The sequence below is a fragment of the Thunnus albacares genome, chromosome 22, assembly GCF_914725855.1.
Source record: "Thunnus albacares chromosome 22, fThuAlb1.1, whole genome shotgun sequence".
Taxonomy (NCBI): Eukaryota; Metazoa; Chordata; class Actinopteri; order Scombriformes; family Scombridae; genus Thunnus; species Thunnus albacares.
Genome location: NC_058127.1, coordinates 16,546,625 through 16,572,188, shown reverse-complemented (window position 1 = coordinate 16,572,188; position 25,564 = coordinate 16,546,625). Strand labels below are relative to the sequence as shown.

General features: G+C 39.9%; 1 protein-coding gene across 39 annotated transcripts in view; it reads right to left on the bottom strand.

Annotated features, from left to right (window-relative positions):
- Positions 1–25,564, bottom strand: part of LOC122973552 (receptor-type tyrosine-protein phosphatase delta-like) — a 370,064-nt gene that overhangs the window by 147,339 nt on the left and 197,161 nt on the right. For all 39 annotated transcript variants that reach the window (XM_044341149.1, XM_044341155.1, XM_044341152.1 and 36 more), the window contains exon 9: positions 9,565–9,602. The gene's annotated coding sequence lies outside the window, so the exon portion shown is untranslated. The remainder of the gene's footprint in view (positions 1–9,564; positions 9,603–25,564) is intronic.

Sequence of the window (25,564 nt, the reverse complement as noted above, 5' to 3'; positions counted from 1 at the left end):
TACTAATTAGTTTCACTTAGACATTACATCTGTTGCAACGCTTTTCCTTATGCACCGATGTTTATCTGTTTATTCCCTGTTAAATAAACAAAACAGAGCTAACGAGGGTGAAAATTAGCATTACATCTGTCAGATGGCCAGAAACACGACTCCAAATGAATGCTGATGTTGCTTAGTGTCTGCTTGAAGCGGCGGAATGTTTGCTAACAAGAAACTTTCTAAGGTGTTAATATGTCAGGTGTTGTGTTTTCAGCTTGTTCTGATGCCCCCAGGTGGTAAAAAACAACAACAACAACAACAAAACTAAGTAATGGTTACTGCAGCTTTAATTGACACCAAAGCATGAATTTGAGTTTCTGCCTCTTGCCTTCACTGGAATCTGACCTTGGCATTTTTACATTTTTTTTAGCAATGTCATCTAAGCTAATCAATGAGAGGAAAAATGCCTGAAAATGAAAGAGAACAAACATGGCATGAAATCAAGATTATTCATTGTGGAATGAACAGATTGTGACAGAAGTAGTAATGTTGAGAATTTTTGACATTTATTTAGGTATGTTATCTTGAAGTTTGACAAAGTGCGTTGAGTCCAAACTGGTGATGGCACAATATTTTTGGATAATATGTGAATCCCTCAGTCCTTCACTGAATCCATATTTCTTTTCTGCCCTACTCTAAGTTAAGATCCATCTTCCACTTCTTACCGTCTATTTCGCCTGCCTGTGTGCTGCGTTGTTTTTAATGTACTGCAGAGTATTCTCCATCCTCTCTGATGCTTCACATCCCATCTCACCCCTCTAATCTCTACTCCTGGTTCTTTCATTTTTATCTCTCTCCGCTCCTCCCCTACCCTCTTCTTCCCTTCTCATTCTGTTTTTCAAGCGTCCTCTTTCCCTTTTCTCTCCCCTCTCATGTGTCTCTCATCACCTCCACTCCTCCCATCCTTTTGGTTTCTTTTTTTTTTTTTTTCTTCAGCTACAAAACACTAACTTCTCCCCCTCTTCTTTGCTCCCTTGTGCTGTAAAAGACTCTCCCATCCTTTTTCTCACATTTTCTGTTTTTCTCTGTGTCTCTCCTTTTACCGTTGTTATTACCTTCCCTGTCCTCTCTGTCTGATTATCTTGTTACCGCTGCTCCAGCAGCAAATTCTCTTGACCCAATCCCTTTTTTTTTCATCCTTGCATCTTTCCCTTCAACATCTCCCTTGTGTCACTTTGACTCTTATCTTTGCATGACTTCCCTTGCCTTTCTTTTTCCTTTCCTTTAACTTATCCTCCATTAGTTTTTTCTATGCATTATACCAGAATATGCCCTATCACTGGCAGTCTCACACTCACTGTCTCACTCTCTCTTCTCCTCCTCTCCCTCTGCCATGTTTGTGGCCTTTCGCTCTGTGCACATCTAATGGCTGGGGTGTAATCCACTGGCTAATCTGCTGACAGCCTGTGTGACAAGGCATTAGCTTTGTGTCACTGCCTACCATGCTGCTTCTCAGCGTGTGTGTGTCAGAGAGAGAGAGGGAGAGTCAGAAAACGAGAGTCTATGAATGTTACAATGTCCGTATGCATATGAAATATGTTGGTAAAACTTTGCGTGTATGCTAGCTTGTGTGATAGGGTGTAAGTAATAGCTCATGTGTGCTTGCTGTTCTATGTCAACCGGATGCCCAAGCGTAAAATTGATACTGTAGCCCCTCAGTTTTGCATGACCTTTCACCTCTCCATTTTTTTTCACCATTTACATCCACTGCTTCTCTTTTTTTTCTCCTCTATGGGTGATAGCAGTTTTAATAAGACGCCAGGTCAGAGTGCTGGTGGACGCAACATGAGGCAGACTGGGCAGAACGGGCCAAAATAGCCTTGTCAGGGTGCCTCGCTGCTCTGTCAGGCATCCAGCCATGTCAAATAGGACTCAGTTTGTAACCAAATATTGGATTTTCTATTATTTCCTCTATAATAGTCTGAGAAGTATTGTATTTCTTTCAGAAGGAGGTTTTTATTACATTGGCTGATGTTCACAGAGCTGCAAGTAGCGGTGATTTCCATTATTGATTAATCTGTTGATTATTTTTTTGATCATTCAGTTAAATGTTTCATCTATACAGTGTCTTAAAATAGCGAAAAACAGCCATCATAGTTTCTCAGAGCTCAAGATGATCCTCAGAAAATTAGTTTGGTCTGTAAGAACAGTGTAAGATATTCAATTTATCATGATAAACAGAGAAAAGCAGAAAATCTTCACATTTAAAAAGTTGGAACCAGCAAATGTTTAGCATTTGTTGCTTTTTAAATGACTTAATTGATCAATTATCTTAATTGGTGATGATCTAATAATCACTGAAGTAGCACTTCATACTGTCTTTGATTGAGTGGGTGAGCATGTTTATGCATGCAGGTATGATCCCGTATGGCCGTGTACCTCTATGCATGTCCTCTGCCTTACATATGCTGCGCGAAAAATATTCTTCCTCATCTGAATCACCAGCTCCACTACACCAACAGAACTCACTTTGCACTCGCCCGCATTTCTCTCTCTTTAGCTTCTGTTTCTTTCTTTAGTGGTCCCCTCCCGTCTCCACCTGAGTGATCCTGTTATCACAGCTGACCCCTCGCTAGATCTGTCGACAGCCAAAGAGATTACACCGAAGGCTGCGGAACACATTGGGCTCCCCCGTTTGAAGTGGTGGGAGGGAGAGATTGCCTGATCCCCTGATCCCCGAGGCTTTGGGGATTCAAGAAGGTCCCGTTGGGAATGAGGTAGGGTAAGGTGGGGGGGGTGGGGGTGCTATAGTCAACTTTAAGTCTACTTCTAATCACTGGGCTTTTCAGGAGGGATAAGGGAAAGGAGAATGGGAGCTTGGTTTGGAATGGAATTAGGCCCTGATGGAGCTGGGGATAAGGTTGTTGGTCTTTGATTTGATAACACAGTTTGCTTGAAAGCTTGTGAAAAGCATGTTTGATTGAATCGACACTGCACATGGAACATGCCATACAGCTTGGGCGAATTACAATGCTAATAATAACAGACATAATACTTCAGTAGTCCCCACTGGGAATTTTTCTTTCACCTGCTGCACCCCTCTGGGTCAGCTCCAGCTATAGAGCAGCTTGTAGATTCACTGACTTGCACAACTGTTCTTTGAACCCATGTCAACGACAGGCATGTGTCATGCATAGCGTAACCTCACTTTGCATAGTTGCTAGTAATTTATACTATATTAGTTGTATTGGCACGGTGTTACCCATGCCTTTTGCACTGAACATTTTCCAGCTAATGAATCATAATCCCAGGGGAACTGTGATTCATTTCATTCATGCTAATTTCGGGGTATTCCTTGATCCAGCACTCAAACTCCCATTTTTGACTGTTGCCGCATGGGGGATACTTCTGCCATTCGAGTGAGAACACAGCACAATTATCATTGATTCATGCACCATAAAAGCAGAACACAGAGAGACAGACTCTTATGAAACGTGGCTTGCCAAAATACTGTCAGAGACTGAGGTTTGATGGCTCACTCGTCCGTGGCCTCCGCATCATGTTGTCTTCACCAGCTGTTGTTTGACAGAAAGGGATTCTTCCCGCAGTGTGCAAAGACACAGCTATCAACTTAAGAGGCTTGACAGCAACGCACTATGGGGCCGTTTTTCTACTGTATTATAATAGGTATTACTGGTGGAGCATCTGCAAATGGCGGAAGACAAAACAACAGCCACAAATTATAAAAAAAAAAAAGAAAATCTCTGAAAGTAGTGCGGAACCCTGGTGATCTCTTTCTCTGTAATATATCATAGCATTTCTTCATAGTTAGACTGTAAAAAGTTGCCGTACTGCTCTCTTTATTCATTTATAAATACACCACAGACAGTTTTTGCAGCATTTCAACATTTTATAGTAACTTTATGTCATATTATTGAGTGATTGCAGTGGAGCTTGGACCTGGAAACGTGCAACAGCCAATACAGTCCCTGGGAAGCAGTGAAAGAAACTGGCTTTTATTGATCTGTCCTAATTACAGGAGTCAATAAAATTTATGGCTTTCAGGCTTGCCAGACTCCACTTATATGGCATACTGAGTTGAGCAGTCACTTCTAATTGCAAGTGATCAAATGATATATTGCTCTGCAAAACAAAAACAGTGCTGAATAAATATGGAGAGGTATGAAATCCAGTCTGGAGCCACATTTGCCAAACAGTACTTTCAGAACTGAGCAGCCGTTGTTTTTTTAATACTCTGTCTGAACAACAATTGATAGCAAATCATGAAATAAACCACTGCCTGCTATTTTGTGTATGGCTGTCCAAAACTCAGCATAGTACTGTAAATATGAAAATAACTGCAATGCTTTCAAGTTCCTTTTACCAATTTCCCATTGTATACCAGTCCTTTCAGTATTCAGTCAACTCTAACCATGTCAGCAAAAGGCACAACATTCTCTACCATCATCACTACAAATCAGCACAGATGAGACTCTGGGCAATTTGATGAATGCAGTCAAAACCACTGGCTGCCTATATAGGCAGTAAAATTCAATGTACAATACAATGTACGCTGCTTGGCTTGTTGATGCAGATTGTGAGAGCAAGGCTAAGCTCCCAACACTTAGTAGATCATCGTAATTAAAACATAAATTGGAGGTATTGAGCTGTATGCAGTCGCCAGTGCAGGCTCCAGGGAAGCATTGATTCATGCATGCACTTGGAAACAATTGCTCTGATTTGCACAGAGTAAAATATAGAAGCCTTGTAAATAAAATCAATAGCAAACAAGCTGCCTGGCTCTTCAAATAGTAGACAGTGAATTACAATCAGGCAAGTAAAACTAGTGGTATGAGCGAGCACGGGCGCAGGGAAGAGAGGCGAGCTTTACTGTGAACGCAGGATGTGATGCAGAACAGCTAAGCTATGTGTCAGTTAAGAAATCTCTTAAGAATACTGTATTACTGAGTGATTACTGATTGATTTTGATGGCCCGATGAGATATTTGAAAGTATCCGAGGAAAGGACAGGGCAGTCTTCATTTTGATCTTCATGTAATGTGAGTTAGACAGTACAAAAAATATACACTTATAACCTTCAAGTCTAAAAACTTAAATAGGGTGGCAGTAGATTTGTGTTTTGTGCTGTGTTTCAGTATTAAGAATCAATCACACTGGCTGACAACTAACACAAAAAAGAAGACATGAACCATAATTTGTCATTTGCTCACAAATTTCTGGAGAAGCAATGAAAAGGGAAACAGATTTTAGAGACCACAGTAACCGCTTAGAATAGTGTATTTTGTTGCTATTTCTCCATTCAATATTCAATTTAAAATGTCCTTGTAACAGTTAAATTCCTCCAGTCAAAAAAGATTTATATTTTCTTTTTGTTAGAGTGAACAGAGCTAGGCAGTGTGGAGCTTTATCTCGGTCAGCCATATTTGTTGGTTTGAAAGCAGCCCCAATTTACGCAGAATACATAGAAAATGAGTCCTACTTAAGATAGTCTGGAACAAGAAAGCTTTGCGCAACCGGTGGACTTTGATTTGTATCTTAATTCAAAATAAGCTAAAGTCAAAATCTGTTTTCTGATTAGGGCTAATAGAAAGTATAAAGGTCTGATGTAATCTTTATTACATGGAATTTATGTTTATACTGAACAATAACAAATGCGCTGATAAATGTGTACAAAGTACAGGCACTGCAGACGTCGCCATGAGAATATCATTTAACCACCTGCTGCAGTGTGCCCATTTATAAAATTACATACCTAGCTTGTGAAACTGTATTTTTCTGGTAGGTTTATACCCGAGAGACTGTTCTTTCTACACAAATACCACCAGCTACTTTATGCTGAATATAGGTGGTGCATGGGAACCACTAGGGAGTTTACCTTAGGAATAAGCATGTCAAGCAGAGCTATAAAAAATCTGGCTGTTCTCTGATTTTGCTTAAAGGTCAAGGTTCACTCCCAAACATGCTGTATTTTTTTTTGTCGTTTTTCATTGTGAGGCTAATATAGCGTGATGAAAAAACAGAATCACAATAGTTGCTATCTATAGAGGTGCCATGTGCTATGGCTGAAGGAATTTTAACTAAAATGGCTATGGGCACACACCTGAACCCCACATTGCTCCACATTTATAAATTTACATCTTGAAATGAGTTGCATATTTAAAGAAACAACACTGCATTAACTACACAAACCACATGTTAAGTGAGAAGTGAGTTTTATACCAGAACATTTTAATAAATGTGGGTTTGAATTCATGTCTGTGTAATCCTTGATTTCCAGGGTGTTTCTCAGACTAATCATCATGCTATGGGCGGTGTCCTTCACTGCCAGCCTCATAGTGGGAAAAGAGAGGGGTCAGGAGCGAATGAAAAAGTAAAAGAGGGAGGACAGAGAGAAGAGCAGTTACAGATGAGTGCAGACATGAAGACAGCTATTGCAGGGAAAGAGGCTACAGAAAAAGAGTGGGCTGGATGTATAGGGAAAATTGGATAGGGAAACAACAGAGGGAGGGGAGAAGCAGGCAAGGGGAGATAGCAGGGGTAGAGTGGCAGGAGAATGAGAGAGGGTAGAAAGGAGGGAAATGAAGGAGAGAGGGAAAATTGTAGAAAACGCAAAGGAAGGTGGTGGAGGAAGAGCTTTTTTTCCTCCCAGCCGTATACTGTATCCTCAAAGCGGCTTTCATCCGCCCTCACATCAACAGCCTAGGTTGAGAAACCCCTCTACAAACTCTACACACACACACACACACACACACACACACAGACACTCACTCATCATGCCAAAAAGCGTCCTTTGACAGTAATCATGAGACTACCTTTTGGCATCAAACAAAACCCTTTTTATGCATTTTGTTGCTACAGGGAAATGCTTAAAAAGGAAGGTAGAAAACTCAAAAAGGTTTCCTCTAATTATAGCCAAAATGAGCCTCACAAGCCAGCTGAATATTGAAGCCTCAGTTTGCGAGACGAAGCAAAAAAAATTGAATGATTTGTTTTCCTTTTGTTCTACAGGAAATCGAAGGGGCACTCACAAAGGTTTCTTAGTACTGACAGACAGAAAAGACAAATGTGCACATGTAAGCGCAAACTTACATCCTGATAAAATATTTTCCCTGTATTACCATAACAGTATTGTGTAGGGTCAAATAATTTTTTTACTAGATATACTAGTACATGTGCACAACGCCTGTGCAAATATACTTACATGCACCCAGCTTGAATAAATGCTAGGAGCAGAGAGGAGACAAAGGAATTAAAGCGAGGCTGACTAACAGAGTATGACATGTCCAAGGCCTATCACTAATTATGCCCCCACTGCTACAAACTGTTCCTTTACTATGATCCAGTGAAACAGGAGACAAGGGAAAAGGCTACAGCAATTACTGCTGAAACCACCCCATAAGTGAAGTGTATGTTAGTCATAAGAAGGTGTCATGGTAGGGGAAGAAGCTTTATTATTAAAAAACACCATACTTTTAGTGTGTTATAGACAAGCTCTATAATATATTTTCATTTGAGATTCTGATAGCATTAAAAAAAACTTTAAAACTACAACTGATGGCATTATTTTAGTTGTAATACTTTAGTAAATCATGTGTCATTGTTCTTGAAATTGGGTGCTGAATTTACTGGAATTATAAAGCGCAGTTCATGTCTTGTTGTGAAGAGCAACTCAAACAGGCTTCTATGATGAAAATAAATAAATAGGTTATCGTGTACTTTCTGAAAGGAAATTTATTTACCAAAACACTATTTAGCTCATGCAACAAATAATACTATGAGTCACCAAATTGTAATACTAAAAAAAGATGGAAACGGTGACATCTTTCTAGTTATGTGATTCAGTTTGTTAATCAGCTAAATGAAACAGATTTAATGAAAACATCTATTAAGTTCAAGACTTCACCATACAAAGAAATCATGTAAGCTGAATTCAGCAAACCCGATGGCTCAGGTTTCTCAGGCTTATATTTCCTTGCTTGGAGTGGAGATAAGTCTAGCTTTCTCTGGACCCAGCATGTACCTCCAGGTGATTTATAGTCATGATGTGTTTTACTAGGAAGTTCACCAGTGGCTAGTGACAACACTCAATGTCTAAAAATAGCTTTTTTTATTTGGTCAAATTGGACAGGTTTATGGAATGTTGTGAAGTGTGGGACACCAATCTGTGTATGACTTATGTTCATAAAATGAATTTGTTTCCATTTTAATCTCATCTGTGCTGTAATCTTAAACTTACCCTTAAGATTCCCCAAACAGTTTTTGCATGTTAGCAGCCCAAAGTGGCATAAACCAGCATCTTATTTACCACCCTAGACATTATGTGATCACTTTAAAGGAAAAAAGATAAGTTAAATGTCTAATGTTGATGAGCGCAGATGTTATCTTTTATCATTATGTAGCATGCTGTTTAATGCATGGTACCTTCAGCATCATTAGGCTCAGTTATGTAGGAAGAATAGTGCTTTTATTCATATATAATTAGGTCTCTTATATGGAAAAAAAAAAATCAAATCTGTGTCGAATCTGTGCCCACATGACAGGATGGTACTGGACCGATAAGGCAATGCTTGGATGAGATGTAGCATCTGGCTCAGGAGACTAGGTAATGCAGAATGTTGCGGATAATGTATTCAGTGGACGCTGTCTGTTAATTTTGTCTTCTGCACAGATGAATAACAATTTCAATGTTTCAAAGATGCCCCAATTTACAGCCATTTTCACAAAAAAATGCTCTCTTTTTAATCAAATTTTCAGCTCCAAAATGCTTTCAGTGATCAGGTTGCAGAATGTAATGCATCATCCTGAGTCTTTTGTGATTGGCTTGCTTATTCTACTTAAATACATCATAAATTCCCCACCTATTGACAAAACAAAATGCTAGAATCTCATTTGGATGAAATAGAGCAAATGAATGGCATCTAAATTTGGAAATATAGGGCATTCTTCTGCAGCACCAATTTGTGGTTTAAGCTGATAACAGGGTGTATTTTTACATTTTTAAAAATCCACAATGCACCTATTGTATAATGTCAAGATACTGAACCTTTGCTCAGCAAACACACAACAATGCATACAGTAGAAACACAAACAGACCTAGTTCATTTGCAAACGAACTGTACACATAAACACCCACAGAGATTTATGTCATTATCAAGTGACCCACATGCTCACTTAGATCTCTGGCACTCCCCTAGACTTCCCACAATGCACTGTTGCATGGGTAACAGAGATGATGGTTGAGGCTGAGATGTTACAGCGTGCCATTTATCTCTGTCAGATGTGGTTGAACACTAGTTCTTATTGGCTGGGCAGGATTCGTGATTGCTAAAGCGGCACCCCAGTCTCTGAGACCATGCTAATTAAACAGTAGGGAGAAAAGAGCAAGAGGCCTTCACACTCTACCCTCCGAGGCTCCATTCTGCCGCAACCAGCATTAACACAGTCCCGAGACTTTGCAGAAATGGAAACCCAGCTTAGAATGTCATGACCCATCTTTGTTGTTGACTGTATGAAGTGTTTGCACAATGGATACAATGATTCAAGTGTCAGATTTAATAAGGCTTACCTTACAGCACTCAAGCAACCTTCCCAACAGTTCAAGAGCTGCAGGACAGCGAGAAAAAAACAACACATTAGATTACAGTTTAGTCGTACCATCATAAAAGCTGTTAAGATATGAAGTTGATGTCATCTATGAGGAAGAGGTCAAGAGGCATGGGTGAAGATAGCATTGTTTTGTTTTTGAAAAATATTTTTAATCACAGCTACAACAGCGTCGTGATCTGCTGCCCTGAGCTCAGCACTAATTCAGTACTGCTGTTGCTTTTTATAGTGTAAAGGGCAAACATTTATTACCCACTGATTACATTTGGCAGGCATATGTGTCTGACACTTAAGCCCTTGTAATTTTCCAACCCGTTTCAAAAAACCCTTCTTCACCACTGATATTCAATCACTGCTTGAATGTGGTAAATCTCCCATGAATTTCATTGGGTTACAGAAAAGGAGTTGTTAGAACAAAGGGGAAATGGGAGTTAGGGGGGCACTGAGCAGCTTTTTAGTTTAGTACTAATTAAAATGTGGGCGGCCCGCAAAAGGTCAGAGATTGACCAAAAAAAAGGAAAAAAAGGGGGGCACGTCACTGCTGATTGTGTGCATAAGGCGCTCAAGGTCTTGTAGATTAATACCAAGTTCACTTTCAAAAGGGGGAATCAAGAGAGATGGGAGAGAGAATTAGTCGTGTGACTGATAAACAGTATATCTCCATGCTCTGTTCCCTTCCTCTTTTTTTTTTTTTTTCCAGCTGGGAGATAAAATTCAGGCTTGGCAATGGTTGCCAGCGCAATTGATTCTGGCAGAGGAATATGACTGCAGAGTATGAGGGCTAAGTATCTGAATAGCTGCTGTCAAAATGCTGAAGGGGAATTTATTCCTAGTTTATATGCAAGCTATATCATGGAGTTACTGAGACTAAATGGCTACAGTTTGATACAGTAGGCTGCCATTTCACTGGCGTATAATCACGAGCTGTTCTAGGCACAGGCTTATGGGTGCTGTGCCTGGTTTCAATGAATGCAATAAAAGCATACAGTCATTTGCTAGGATATGACAAATCCTTTACATTTTGAAATATAAAATCGTCTTTTAACCGTTGTTGTAATTACCATGAACTTAATATTGGTCTACAAGTCAGCCCGTTATGTGTGAAAACTGACATTTTGCAAATCTGATATACTTGAGCTTAAAAAATCCATTTTGAATTAATCTTCTGATGCTGCTCAACATCAGTTATATTAGAGGAATGTAATGCAAGCATAATTTGAGAGGGGAGAAAATGAGACTAACCAAAACACAACAGAAAGTTTGTAAAGAGGAAAATATGTCTGATCCATCTCTCCGCTAAAAAGGTTTCTTGACCGGTGGGGAATACAGAAAATGATTAATAGGTACACTCCAGCAATCAGCAGGCTATAAGAGAGCCACCTGTCAGAGGTCCTGCTGCCCTTTGTAGATTTATGGCTAATAATTGGCCATGAATGTAGCCACTGTGGTACTATCTGAACCTCACAGGGCCAGTTGGTTGGAGATGCAAACAGAAGGGAATCAATTTGTTTGTTTTATGCGGAATACTGTGATGGTATGTAGAGATGCAGAAAATAAATTCCAAATGAAAATGCTTGAGCCTGTAAGAAATTGAGAATGGATTGTAGACAGCAAGAATCCTTCCCTAAAATAGACAGGCTTGTCTGAAAGGAGTCACATTTAATGGTCCCAAAGCCTCTCTTCAATTTATAGTATGAAAGATGTTAGGATGGCAGACATTACTGCATGTCATTCTACAATACACTATGAGATAGTATACTTAACAGTATTATTAGATAGTTTATAAAAATTATTTGTTGCTCAGTGTATATATGTCAGTCTTTAAATATGTTTAACAAGCACTGACTCTATTCAGACGCAGTTTGACGACACCTTGAAACGTTCTAGATTGTTTTAAATATCTCCAAATAATGAGACAAGCAACTAACAACTGGGGGAATAGACATGATGACCTTCTTAAAACACCATCTGTTGCGCAGCACCACAGCAGCAAGGCAAGATTAGCCAGTGAGGCTGAAAGAGTCACATTGTATGAGACTCCACAGTATTCCACTGCAATGTAAATGGCAAAACACTGTGTTTCCACATGGCTTCATTTGAAACACTATTGTGTGTTCACAATTCAAAAGCTAGTGGAAACATCTCTTAGCTATTGTAATTAATAGAAGGGTTAGGCAAGATTTGATGGGCACAAAGGCAATTGTAAATCACTATGAGAAGGAGAATGAGATCACTGTTGACGTTTGACATTTCCATTTGTATCTGTGACAGGCGATCGAGCTAGCAAAGAAAGTGATATTATCCTGCTGTATGTAAACATAGTCTGGGAATATCAAACCTGATGAACAGTGATGATGTGCTGCCTACCTAAATAACCCTGGCAATGACAGGCCTTAGCGCTCCATTTATTCCAACACTAATGTCAGCAACCCCCACCCCCTCACCTTACCAATGCCCCTCCCCCCAACCCACTCCCCTATCACTGCTTTTTCGCTTCCTTCAGTTTACATTCCTACAATTTTTTTATTTTCAGGATTTGAGATATTTGTTTTTCTATACACCTTAGTGTCTGGAGCTCCACTCTCCCCTCCCCGCCCTTCCCTCCTTGATCTGTCCTTTTTTTCCCCCCCTTTCGAAATTCTCTGTCCATTGCCCTCCTGACAGCCACCCATCAACCTGGGTGCAATTTAAAAAGCCCTTCAACAGCTGCCATTCCACAGGGCTGGCTATCAGTCCAGCTGCCAAAGCCCAGACAGGGACTCTGCTTCAGCAAGCAACTTTGAACGTCAGGTTGGTTCCCCCAATTCCAAATGGACTGAAGGTGAAAGACTCTATTTCTCAAAGATTGGTTCAGCTGAAGACAGGGTGACTGAGGTGGAGTTTCGAGCCAGGATTGCTACTTCCTTCCTGACATGTTAGAGCCAACATCTGGCATGCAATGTTGTGGTTTTCAAGACAGATAGTTCGGCTTAATGTTGGCCGATGAAAATGATTTACAACAACAGCATGAAGCGGTGTGTTAAATTATATTTATAAGCATAATGGTGCTTTGGGAAAAAAAAGGAAAGGCTTTTGGGAGATTTGTGTGTGGGGGCAATATCTGTGGTTCTGCAGATTCATCACTTGCCTCTATGTTCATGTGTTTTTGCTCGAGCAGTGTGCCTGCCTGCCTGCCTGCCTGCATGCGAACACTGCATACATTGCTTGTCTAAATGCGCATGTTGCCTGAAACAATCAAGTGAAAACGGCTCAGGCTTGAGGCTGGGCTGCCTGCTGCTGTGCACTTCTCTCCACCATATGTCTTTGTCAAAAATATTTGCTGTGCACCGAATGAGGGATGAAATCAATCCAAGTGCTATTTTCCCAGTTGCTCCTTATTAAAGGCAGCAAAAATTGTACTGATACTTGCCAGATCAGCCCACATTGTCAAATGTAACAACTGGCCACCAGTGACATTTGCAGACAGACCATCTGGTCTCCAGTGTCCAATAGTCGTTTAGGGGAAGAATGGAATGGCTGAAGCCTTTCTCCTGTCTCAATTAGCAACTGGGAGAGATGGATGTGAAAAGTGCTCTAGTGTTATGGGCCAGTCAAAGACATGTGCTCTGTGCCAGTTGGGGGCCATTGAGTTGGTCCAAAGGCACTAGTGAATTAAAATTTATCAGTTGGAATGACTGAACCAATGTACTTGCTAGCCTTTATTTTCCTGAAGTTCACCCACTCAGCTGGACATCTGTACTCTCTATCAACACTGCCTGAAGATAAAATCAACAGCACAGCAAGGTTGTGTCAAGGCACCCAATAACAGAAAATATAGTTTTAAAATAAACTTTGTTAGAGTTTTATTGTGTCTTTGGCTTTTCAAAATGTAATATGTTTGTCTTATCCATTTTATATTTTAATGGTCTAATGCAAATACTTAACAGGCTTCCAAATAGCTGCTGCTGAGGTCTATTTAGCAAAAGCCCATTTCAGCTGAATTGTGTAAGTGCTGCATATAGCTGAAGGAGTGAAGCTATTTTCAACTTCTGGAACGACTACAGCCATTGTGTTGTGGGCTCTTGCTGTCCGCCAAAGCTTTTAGTCCATTGTGTAGCAGCATCACTTTTGCCCGTAGCCATAAGTCCACATGAACAAAAGCTCCAGTTGGCTGGGTCACACTGCGATGTACCTGGGGGATGTATGCATGTTTTGCATGGACAGGGGAGGGTGATTTTTGGGTCCATTAACATGAGAGAGGGCTGCAGCTTCCAAGCTGAAAAATTGCCCTAAGCAAGCAGGCATTATGGGGAAGCATCTTCCCTGATCCCATTCAGCAAAGAAAGTTAATGGAGTTGAAGTGGGTCGTCTAGAGTTAAATTGAATCTACTGCCAATGGAAAGGCTTTGATGTAGCAAAGATTAAGCAATTGTTGTAATTTTATGTGCAAACCCAGAGTACCATCAGCCTCTGAGAGCAACCTTTTACATTTTTTTTCTTCATCCATCAGCGGTTGCTTTACTCTGTTGGTAACAACATGCAGCGAAATTTGGTAGTAACTGTTCAGTATGTGTGAAATGTAGGAGAAATGTGTGCATGTGTTGAGTTTTCTCTTTGAACATAAACAGTGGCCATGACTGCAATCATTTATCCATCCAAATCAGTGATAATGAAATAAATGTTGGTGAGAGTGATGAAATTACACTAAAAATATACGTTTGACAAGAGTCAAGATTTTATCGCAGAACTGAACTCTAGGTTCTAAACACTTGTTTTCATTGCCACCTCTCAGACTGTATTTATGACATGTGCGTCAAGGTCCCTTTTTTATTTTTTAATTTTTAAGAATACTTTTGAACACGAATAATGAGATGCACGTCAGATTTTTTTTTTTTCAACTTCTCTCGAAACCTCAAACAGCTTCTCTTTAGCCAACATGTGTAGGAAAAGTAATGGATCTCTGGTGGGATATATCAGTTAATGGTAGAAGTGTCCTTCTCTTGCCCTTCTGTAATAGCCAAGCATCATTAGCAAGAGGGTTAAGAGAGGGCCCAGCCATCCATATGTTTCAATAATTACCTTGCACTTCTGTCAAGGCATATACAGAAAGACTAAATCTAATCACAGCACTACTATTTTTACCTGTATAGACAAAAAATAATTAAAAACGGTGTCTGAATGTAGTAAATCTCCCTTTTTGTTGCTTTTCCTCAGGGACATTTGAAGTAGCTGAAGGTGAAAGGTACAAATGTTCAGGTTTTATCATGAGAAAGAGGCCGTGGGTCATGTCTCAGCCTTAGAGAGGCAGCAGTATCTGCACTGTGAGTGACACATTATTTCTCTGTAACCCCCGCCACTCCCATCCTAACTCCTCCAAATCACAACTTCCAATCTATTTTCTGCCTGGCTAGTCTTATGAAACTGCATATATTCTGTCAGATTACTCCCATCATATTCCCATACTGTTTAGTTTTCGGGTGTTTGAGAAGCAGATTTGGAAATGATGGCCAAAACAACATACTGACTGTGTGAGCTGATCAGAGACATGCTGCACCTCAGAGATTTAACGGTGGACCTTTTGTCCTTAAAAATTTAATCCTTGGTTTTCTGATCCTGTCATGTGGTGATTATATTTGGATTTATTAAGGTCTCAGTGGCATTCATTAAAATTCACTATTCAAGCCTGTTATTCGTCTAAAATATGTTTTATTTTGTAAAGGCAAACATTTATTCAAAGGAAATAAATGAGCCAATTAAAATGACCTTTTGTTTAATGTTTTGCTTGAATGGGCCAATAGCTTGCAATGTACCTTTAATATCTACCTTCTACCTTGTAGAAGAAAAAATACTTTCCAAAAAAACCTGCATGGACTATAACCAACAACAAAAAGATGATGACAGGGAAAATTTCATTTGCCGGGAAATTACCTTAATGTTGCTATTCATTCTGAGCCTGAGCTGGTGTTGTGCATAAAAGTGGCTGCATGAGAGACAATTGCTAATAAAAATGCACATGAAGAGGATAGTGTATCAGTGCAACTAATCAGAACTAACAGGGCAAAACTATTTTTATGTGCAATCAAAAGGAAATCACCTTCTTTGCATCTGGCCACCACTACATTTGAACCATGTTATTGGAACAAAAAACATGTACAGTTTAATTATTTTAAAGCAGCGTTAATTGATTATTTGCCACTTGTGGGCAATGGAATGAGCTGTAAATTCAAACTGACGTGTTATCACCTTACGAAGTTTAATGGCCAATGTGATAGCAAACAGGAAAAAGCTGCTGTTAAGCTGATAAATGCTCATGTATGTTCAGCAGCTAGTTGCTATTACTTTGTCTTTCTGTTGTTTGGTGCTGGGCTCAAGCTAGCAAAGTCAGTTTATGAGACCTTTTCTGCTGAAAACAGCTGCCTGCTGTCACTGAAAACTGGTTTGATAAGAGCAGTGACAGTGAATTGAAACAGTAAAGTTGCAGGCTGTAAAGCTAAAACAATTAGCTGAAAACGAGTGACACGCTTCATAGAGCTGAGCAGAACTGCAGAGGTAGAATATTCTTTGGGTTTGTCGCTACAAGTGGCGACTTGTACATTACACATAGAAATCTGATCTATTGTTAATATAAAAATATTCATCAGTGCAGCTTTAAATACTCATTGTACCCACTCTTTTCCAAAAGATCAAGACATTCCCTCTGCATCCTGCTTTTGAACAACTTCACGGGGAATGCCAGCAGTCTAACAATGTGAAAAATGAATTCCAAATAACTGAAGCCATGGATATTGTAACCGAAAGTGTAATGTCACATTAAGTAGAAAAGCTGCAGCTCCTCTGCACAGTGAGTAGGACAGACTTGTGCAGCATAACATATTTTTTAAAAATCTTACACTAAAATAAGCTTTACATTCCAGTAATGCTGACGACTCTGAACCTTTATACAAAACTCATGGAGCATAAAAGGGAAAATGGCAAATGCCTCGGTTCACAAAGTCAGTATTCTACTCATTGTCTACGGAAGCAGCTACAGTGTTTGCAGGCAGATGACTAAACTGTCCTTGGCCACTGCAGTAACATGTGATTCCTTCAACGTAGTGGTATTAAAATGAACTGCATTAGCTTAATGGCCATTCAGTAATGTGAATCTGAATGAGATTTCCTGCTGCACTGATTAATGCTGATTGATGCATTTACTCACTCTGTGCTGATGACCATTAAGGGAATTTATTGATGTGTTTGAACTGAAGCTTCATTCAAAATTATAAGGAAGAGAGATGACAAATATAACAGATGTACTGCGTACACAGTATACATTTTAATAGTTTTTAAAGCGCTACTTATGAACAGAGAGCAAATAAAAAATTACGTTAGAATTCAAAGTGTGCTGATTTCTATCACTTAGATCTTCTTGATATTGTTATCCAATTATTCATCTGCCCTAGATTTGGTGTCAAACTTGTTGAAATACTATAGTTTATTCCAAATCATCCAATTTCTTCCTCACTTGAACCAAGTAAAAGATCTGTCTTGAGTAGTTTGCAGAATCTAATCCTAAACATTTTGAAAGCAATTTCACATTTATTAACCACACTCCAATGATTCCTTGCTCTCCTGATCTTGCAGACCAAAATAATGTAATTGGTTATCATCGTCATCATACTCCAAATGCCAACAATATTTGCTGTGCCACCCCAAAAAGAATGTAACTTTCAAATTGGATATGGAATGAACACTAGGTACATGACATGCATTTGTTTACCCATGTCGGTGTGCTCATATCTGCCTTTACTCTAAATGCAGAACACAACTTGTTTCTTGATGCATCCATTCAATCCCTGTCGTATCTACTCTCCCATGAATGAAAATCTCCTAACAGCACACCACAAAAGAAGTTGCTAAGCCATTTGGATCAAGAATATCCCCAGGCAAATCAGCAATTAGAGCCTAAGCTGCCTTGTAAAATCAATTAGGAGTTGTAGTAGTACATGTTACAGGTACAACACTGGCCCGGCACCTCTCGAAATGGACCAGGGAGAGTGGTTTAAATCTGACTGTAATCTGCAGTGCTTAGTCACAGAATTTCTATGAAATCTTCCTCTCTCGTCAAGAGTGGGCCCATATTGTAGGTTTGAGTTGCTAAAAAACTTTCAAGAAGTTTTGACATCAGTGAGTTGCATCTCAAAGATACAGTATATATTCGACATTGTAAGTTTTAAATGTGAGTGTTTGTCTGTCTAGTGTATTGTCGTAGCAAAATTTAGTCAAATCAGTGTTGTTTTCTTTTTTTGGCCACTTGATGGCAGCAAAAACAGGTTGTAAACACAACACTGATATTAAGTTGACATGGTGAACTATTCAGCAAACATTTGCAATGAGCACATTCAGCAGACACAGAGCAATATTAGCATTCATTTGAACTCATGTATCTGGCCATATGGTGATTGTAAGTCCAATTTTCTCTCTTAGCTCCGTTTTCAGTGGAGGATTCCTTCAAGCTTTTGTCTTTCAGTCGTTTGGTCCTTGGCAGGTAGCATACAGTGGATTTATCAGACCTTTTTTTTATCTGCCAGCTGCAACCAAAAAGGTTGCCATGAGAGCGGTGAGAGCGAGAGCCAAAACATTAAAGTTGCAGGCTGTAAGGCCAAAACAATGAGCTGAAAGAGGCTATGATGCTCCGTCAAGCTGAGAGGAACTGCAGAGTCAGGTGACAATTTTCTGTGGGTTTGTCACTATGAACAACCCCTTTCACATCACTCATAGTAATTTGATCCATTATTAATATAAAGATACTGATTATAGTTGCTTTAAGCTTTTGAGATCACTTAAAGTATTGAGATAGAGGTTTTGCTATGGAATATGACTTTGCTTGCTAAGCACTCAGGTCTCAAACTATCAGAATGAGCCATTTATTTCCCAATGAAAGCCCCTTCTTCAACTTTCACCATGATAATTAATGAGATTGACATTTTCAATTATCTGTTTCCTGCCTTTACGCGGCTGTTGGAGTGCACAGCAAAAGAACAGCTGTTAGCATCGACAGGGTTAGGAGACGGGTGATAGAGAACAAAGAGGGCAGCATCTGCTTCTTTGAGAGATAGTGTGTTATTTTTCATCAATATCTCTGTGTGGCATACAACCACCAAAACAGATTACCTCCAGGTTTGTCTAATATATTTGGACATGACAGTATGTACCGGTATTGGTTAAGTTATGCAAACAGACATGTGGATGTTTTATGTTGCATCCTGAAATCAAACAGTTGGTACAGAAGCTGTTTTGATGCTCTTCGCTTCCTATATCGTTAGAAATACTGCCATATATAAACATCAGTAAACACGACTTACTGTAAAACTTCACCATACTCTCCCCAGGGTATGTGACAGATGTTAACTTCTTTCTCAATGTACTATACAAACAGCTTTCCTGACATCCCTGCTGCCCATGTAGTAACTGTTGGCAAATACTGCCATTCACGACAGCCTTTCAGAGTTGTTTAATATCTAGCAAAGATTTTTCAGTGACAAAATGGGTCATATAGAAGCATGGGGCCCTTTTTTTTTTTTTTTTTTTTACTTTCACCAAGGTCAGTAGGTCTCTGTTGGCTTATGGCCTATTCAGCTGGGAGCTGCAATTAGGTTGTGAAACAATGTATCATACTGGGTTAGTCACCAGCTTCAGTTGCCCACTAGTACTATACATCACCCTCAGTTGCACCACGGAGAGTATTTGGAAGGCCACAGGCAGCCCACAGGGGAATCATTAGTTTATATGTAAATATGAGAAATGGATGCAGATTTCACCTTGCCTGCATGGTTTGAGAGAGTAGTAGCTTGGGAATGACAAACAAGGGTCATATGGCCCAGCCACTGCAAATGCCTTTGGTTACTGTTGTCATGATCCTGCATGATAATTGGGGAATGGAAAACAGTGACGATAAGGAGACCGGTGCAGATACGTGCCACACAAAAGAAATTTAAATAAACAGCAAAAAAAGGCAAAAAAAAAAGGCATGCGAAGACTACATGTGCGAAATAAATGTAAATAGAATTGGCAGCGAAATTTTTGCATGACTATCAGTTGATGTAGTTGTTCATGTGCTCCCGTGGAAGCCTGGCCCCATTTTCATGTGGTTTTGCATTTGTATAGTTTTTGTGAGAGAAGGCATACCCTGCTGTGGTGAAATAGTTTCACGCTGAGATCAGTGGAGCACATGTAGTTCAGTGAATGCTGTTGTACATTCTCACTTTTGCACATCACAGGAGATGCAACAGCTCATTCTTCCTCACTGGGCCAGAGCGAGTCAAAGATGCAAATGGGGGCACTCAAGCATGGAACCTCTGACCTCAGTAGGCAATTCCGAAATTATAGAACAGCCAGCACTTTCCTTTCTCTTAAAAGAATGTGAAATATGCATTGGCTCATTTGTTGTTGTTTTTTTCTCTCTCTCTTTTTTTTTTTTTTTACAGGAAAAAACACCCACAGGGCTGACTTTATTTTATCATCTTGCTTGTAGGAGCAAAAAAAAAAAAAAATCAGAAACATCACAAAGAGTGACAGATTTATTCTGAATTTCCATTGTGGCATTTCAGAAAAGATTATATCTGGTACGCTGAAGTCAGGAGATTTTACAGTGAGGTCAAACCGCAGTAGTTACTCCAAGCAGAAAATGAATACCAGTTCAGATTCTGACTGTAACATTGGTATACAGGTGTGCACACAAAGTACAGACCCATTTCACATCATGGCAGACAGCAAAAATTCCCGGCCGCATGTTTGAGTGTTTGAGGGGAATGTGAAAAATGTATAGCCGGAAAATTCAGCGTGACAAGCAATACAATGACGCACTTCTTTTTGCAGTTCTGCCTTCATGTCAGCGCGTGCTGTTGTCTGCGGTGATTACTACGGGCATCACTGTGCACTTTGTGAATAATGGAAGTACTTGGTTCATATTTTCTCAGCCTTCCAGCATGGAGGGAGGTGGCGTACATACAGTAGAAAACAAATCACCATATAAACAATGATTTGATTTTTTTAGATATAAATTTACCTGAATATCAACACTGTGGGAGCAACACGGCAGGACATTTGCTCTGCACAAATCTTATTTGGCTGCAAAAGCGAAAGGCAAGAAAACGCTCCATCAGCTCTCATAAGCATTTCAAAACGTTTCATAGTGTTGAGGAACCAATGTGTCGCCCAGCTGGGCTGATATTCAGCGGCCCTTGTGTTGGGTGCTTCTGGGGTAAGAAAAAAAAAAAAAAAACTGGGCTGAGTTTGTGCAGTCCGAGCCGTGAGCCACCCAAGTGGAACGTGCCGAAAAATAATTAGCACAATAACGTGGTGAAAAAGGAAATGCAACTTGAGGAAATCAACTGTTAAGGAACATCTGAGGCCGCAACAAGCTGTGCCTAAACATATGCTCCTCCGGTGTTTTCAACAATACTCAATCTTCAGTCCCTGCAGGAGAAAAGCCTCTATTTATAGAGCAAACCGAGTCATTCAACTTTAATATTTCCTCAAGATGAACTGCAGCTTTGCAGTTCTCTATCTGGTCTAATTTCACAGGTAGTATTGTGTCTAGCATTTCTGTCTCGAGAGTAGTATATTAACTTACCACACATACACATGTGGTTGCGTCTGTAAAATCAGTTAATGTTATCAAGTTAATTAAAGCCCGGAAACTTTTTGTAGACAAGTCACACTTTACTGGAAGAACAAATGTGACCACAAACACAAGTCTACGGTTTCTAAATTACCTCACTCTGGAAAAAAAATACTGTTTTACACACAAACCAGTCTCAACAAAATTCCACTCAAAGAACAAAACATCTGATATGAGAAATCCAGTTCTTCCATGACCTTTCTTACTGTACCATGGAAGCAGTAGTGCCATAACTGTAAGATTAAACTGAACATCTTATATAACCTGAAGTCATATACACTTGGTTTTACTACTGTCTTTGTCATCTTATGTCAAAATTAGGCTGAACCGTCAAGAAAATAAAATTACGCTGTCTGTGTTCATGTATGAAGTGCTGTTCAGTTCTCAGGACACCTCTGTCATAGCTGTGATATACTCTAATTTTTCACCCTGATGAAGTTCATTCAGTGGTATTTGGTGACAGTATGTTGGCCACCACCTCATATAATCAGGAGTCCATAACAGTGAGTTGTAATTATCTGTACCTATACAGTCCTCCCACTCAGTCTATTCTGCTGGGGCTTACTGCAGCAGCTCGTCTGAATTGGGGGTATTTATACATGAAATTAAGGTGTAATTAAAATCGGTCTGGTGCTTAAGGGGCTGAAGGTGATTATGCTCATTTGCATAGTACACTGATTTCTTTTTTAATGCTGCCTCCACAATTAGGACTGGTTCTAACACATTTTAGACATCCATCATTTTTAATATTTCAAACAAAACCCAAACTCGGGGATGATTAGAAAAAGTGTTTACGTGAGATAACATTTTGCATTCTTAATGTACCTCCAGGGAAAGGCAAAAATGATTGACATGCTTACCGATGTTAGTGAAACAGACTAAATTCTAAATGTACATTTTATATTTAAGGGATCTAGCAGATGTTTTTACCCTGGGTGAATAACCACCACATTGTTCTAGATAAGATTAGAAATTGTAAGCAATGAAACAAGATTCTGCTAAGAATTTGATGAGGAATCATCAAAAATGGACCTCTGAAAATAAACATTAGTATTCAGCTCATTTTTCACAGGCACAACATTATCTAATTTGCTCCATTGGGCTTGTTTTGAAGCAAATGGGGGACTATTATATGGGCTGTAGACCAAGGAGAAACTCATTACTTCTCACATTATCACTGGAAATGCGAGGAGGAAAAACTGAGCTCTGTCGCTTCAGCCTGGTCGCAGGCTAAAGCCTCGACGTCTCGTCCAGGTTGTAAATGGACCCCTCTCGGCTGATACGCCATTGCGTCCTAAGCCATCCCTGATATTTGGTGAAGGGATGTCATGACTGCTCCAGCTGTCACAGGCACAGCTGTTCTCTTTCCCCTTGAGTGAGCAGAGCTGCCTTCGCCCGGCGGCTTGATGCCGTGTGTGTGTATGGGCAAGAGTGTGTCCAAGCGCAAGCATGCAGGGATACTGACAAGGTGCACTAGCAACGCAGCTTATTCCAAGATACAGGAATATAAACAACTGCACACAAGTAAATTGGCAGCCGCAAGCTAGGAGGCTGTATGACTACATGTTTCTCAGCTATGGAGTAAAATAGGAGAAGACATGATTTATCTACTTCAAGATTTCATCATGGTCAAAGAGGATGACCTCATGAAGAAAACTGATAGACACATATTCACTGTTCATGTGATGATGCAAGTGTTGACAAATACTATGCTGTACCCTTTGCTTCTTGTCCAACAGGCTTTTATGAGAACCTGAAGAAAAACTGCTGCTGATGTTCACATTGGTACGAACAGGCTTTTATGAGAACCTGAAGAAAAAGTGCTGCTGATGTTCACATCGGTACATGATTGATGTGTCGGCCCTTTGGCCTGGGCAAGCATTTACTTTATCACAACACTCTTCACACCATGACTGTGTACCTCTTGAGGTCTAGGTGTCCAGAGTGCTAAAAGGGCCATATTGATTGCATACTGAAACAGTCAGTTATGATGAATAGACACTCGCTAAATCAAATTCGGAGATTAATCGGCCAGCGGTAGTGTCATTAGGGCTTTGTGATGGGTGAATTAATATGGTGATTAAATGAGAGGTTGCTACTATGTCGACATGTCAGCTCTGACAAGCTGACCCCAGATCAGCTGGTGATGGAGTATAAGACACTTCATCATCTTGCACCTATAGAGTGTCTCTGACCTTTGGCATTTTCATTTATCATCTGGGGTTTTCCTTACAGTTGTGCAATGGGTTAGGAATGGCCCACACTGGCTTGGCAATTCTTGGTTTTAAATGTAATGGGGAAAGGAATTCCTGCATAAACTGAGAAAAGAACACAAGCTTTGTGTAAGGTCCAACACAGCAGAATGAGAAAAGACTATGAACTGTTTTCTGCATCTATATTGGTAGAGCTAATAAAAGTATTCTTGGCTGGCAGGAAAATGCAAATGCTGACAAAATCAATGCACCCTGCTGCCAAATCCACAGACACTAGTGAGCAGATTTGGCTCATTTCGTAAACATGCAATACATATACACACGCACATGTATACGCACACTCTCACACACAGAGACAAATCTGTGATACACAGTGTGCCTGTGACCCTTGTGCTCCATATGGTCAAGAAAGAGGGCAGAGAAAATAAGCACACGGCTCTGTAGGTGACTGCAGCTTGGCAGCCAGCAAAGCCCCAAGGTTCGTGGTGTTGAAGCAACAAAGCGATGATTGGTACAACCCTCTTTTCCGTACCAATGCTCCTGTCCTGCTTCATATACTGTAGCGTGGTGTATAAACAATGTGCTTGTGGGGGGGAAATGTGGACATTTTTCTTTTTTGGACTAAAACCAGCTCCTTAACTGAACCAGATTTGCAGCATCTTAAAGGACCAAAGCTAACAGAACACACATTAATCATGTATGTACACAGTGTGTGGCTATAAACACACATCCCACAGAGCTCCACACTGGCTGTAAAGTGATCTTGCTGAGCAGGAAGGCCATATGCAAGATGAAAGAATTGAAAGAATTGCAAAAGATTTAGAAATTGGCTCCATAATAATAAAATTATTGTAATAAAGGCTAAAATCACCCAAATTACAAAAAAAAAAAAAAACATGAATGAACACATACATTTTTTTTTCATTTACTTCCAGTGGTATTGATAGACAGATAACTTTGGTTTATTTGCCCAGGTTTGGAGATTGAGATTTCTGCTGCCATCACATTACAATGGAGCTGGAGGCTTCATTTATTGTACTTAGAGCATTAACAATTTGATTAAAAAAATTCTAAATACAACAATGTTTCTTTCCAGGAACATTGCCCAGGTCCTGACCCGTTTTTGAACCGATCACAATCAGAGCTATGGCTCAAAATATAAAATGTTCTTTCAGCTTCAAGTCCTTGAATGCTATTTGTGTTTTCAGGTATGTTTTAAGAGAGGACATACTGGATAAGTCATGGACACAGTCATGGCTGTTTCTTTTACTGCTACTACCACTCATGCTAGAAGGAAGAACGGCATGACAAATTATATGTGTGTCATGTTAATATACTTTCTGAACCCAATGGAATTCAAACTGTCTCCTAGCTCACTTAAGGTGCACTGATGCACTAGAGCAAAGATTGCGTGAAAATTTGAACTGAGACTTTAATTAAACCATTACCATCAACTTCAAGGCGATGTGAAAGAGTTTCTCTTTGCTAGTCAATAAATAAATATTCATTCAAAACATGTCAACTCAGCTGGTGTCAAATCCAACTCATTTCCAACTCACAGTCCTCACCCCTTTTGCCTCATCCACAGGGATGATGATGGGTGATCGGTGTTGGGGGGGCTTTTCAGTTTCTCTCAGTGGAGCTGAAAGCACTCTCTCTCCATTATCAATGGGGAAAATATGTGCCAATCCCGCCTTTGTCAAAATGCACGCACCCAGTAGCAAAAGCTTTTATGTCTTTATGTAATTTGTGCCAATGACTGTGCCCTAGAAACATTTTATAGTGTTACTCTTCAGTTTTGCCAGTGGAGACCATGCAGTGCACTTATCACAAACTACTTTAGTGGATGAGGGCCTACCCCAACAAAAAGATCATCACTCACAAATCAGGAGCACTGGATGACCTCAAGATGTTTTGATGTGTGAAATAATGTTATTGTGGTACAATATTCATAGAGTGTGATTGGCCATTCACATGTGGCCATATCTTCCAAATGGTTTCCTAATTTGAGTGGACAGGTCCACCATTGGGTCACCCAGCAGCACAGTTATGCATTTGACCAGGAATAAAGCTGAAATCAATTTCCCCTGGTCTCTCTGTGGGGCCTT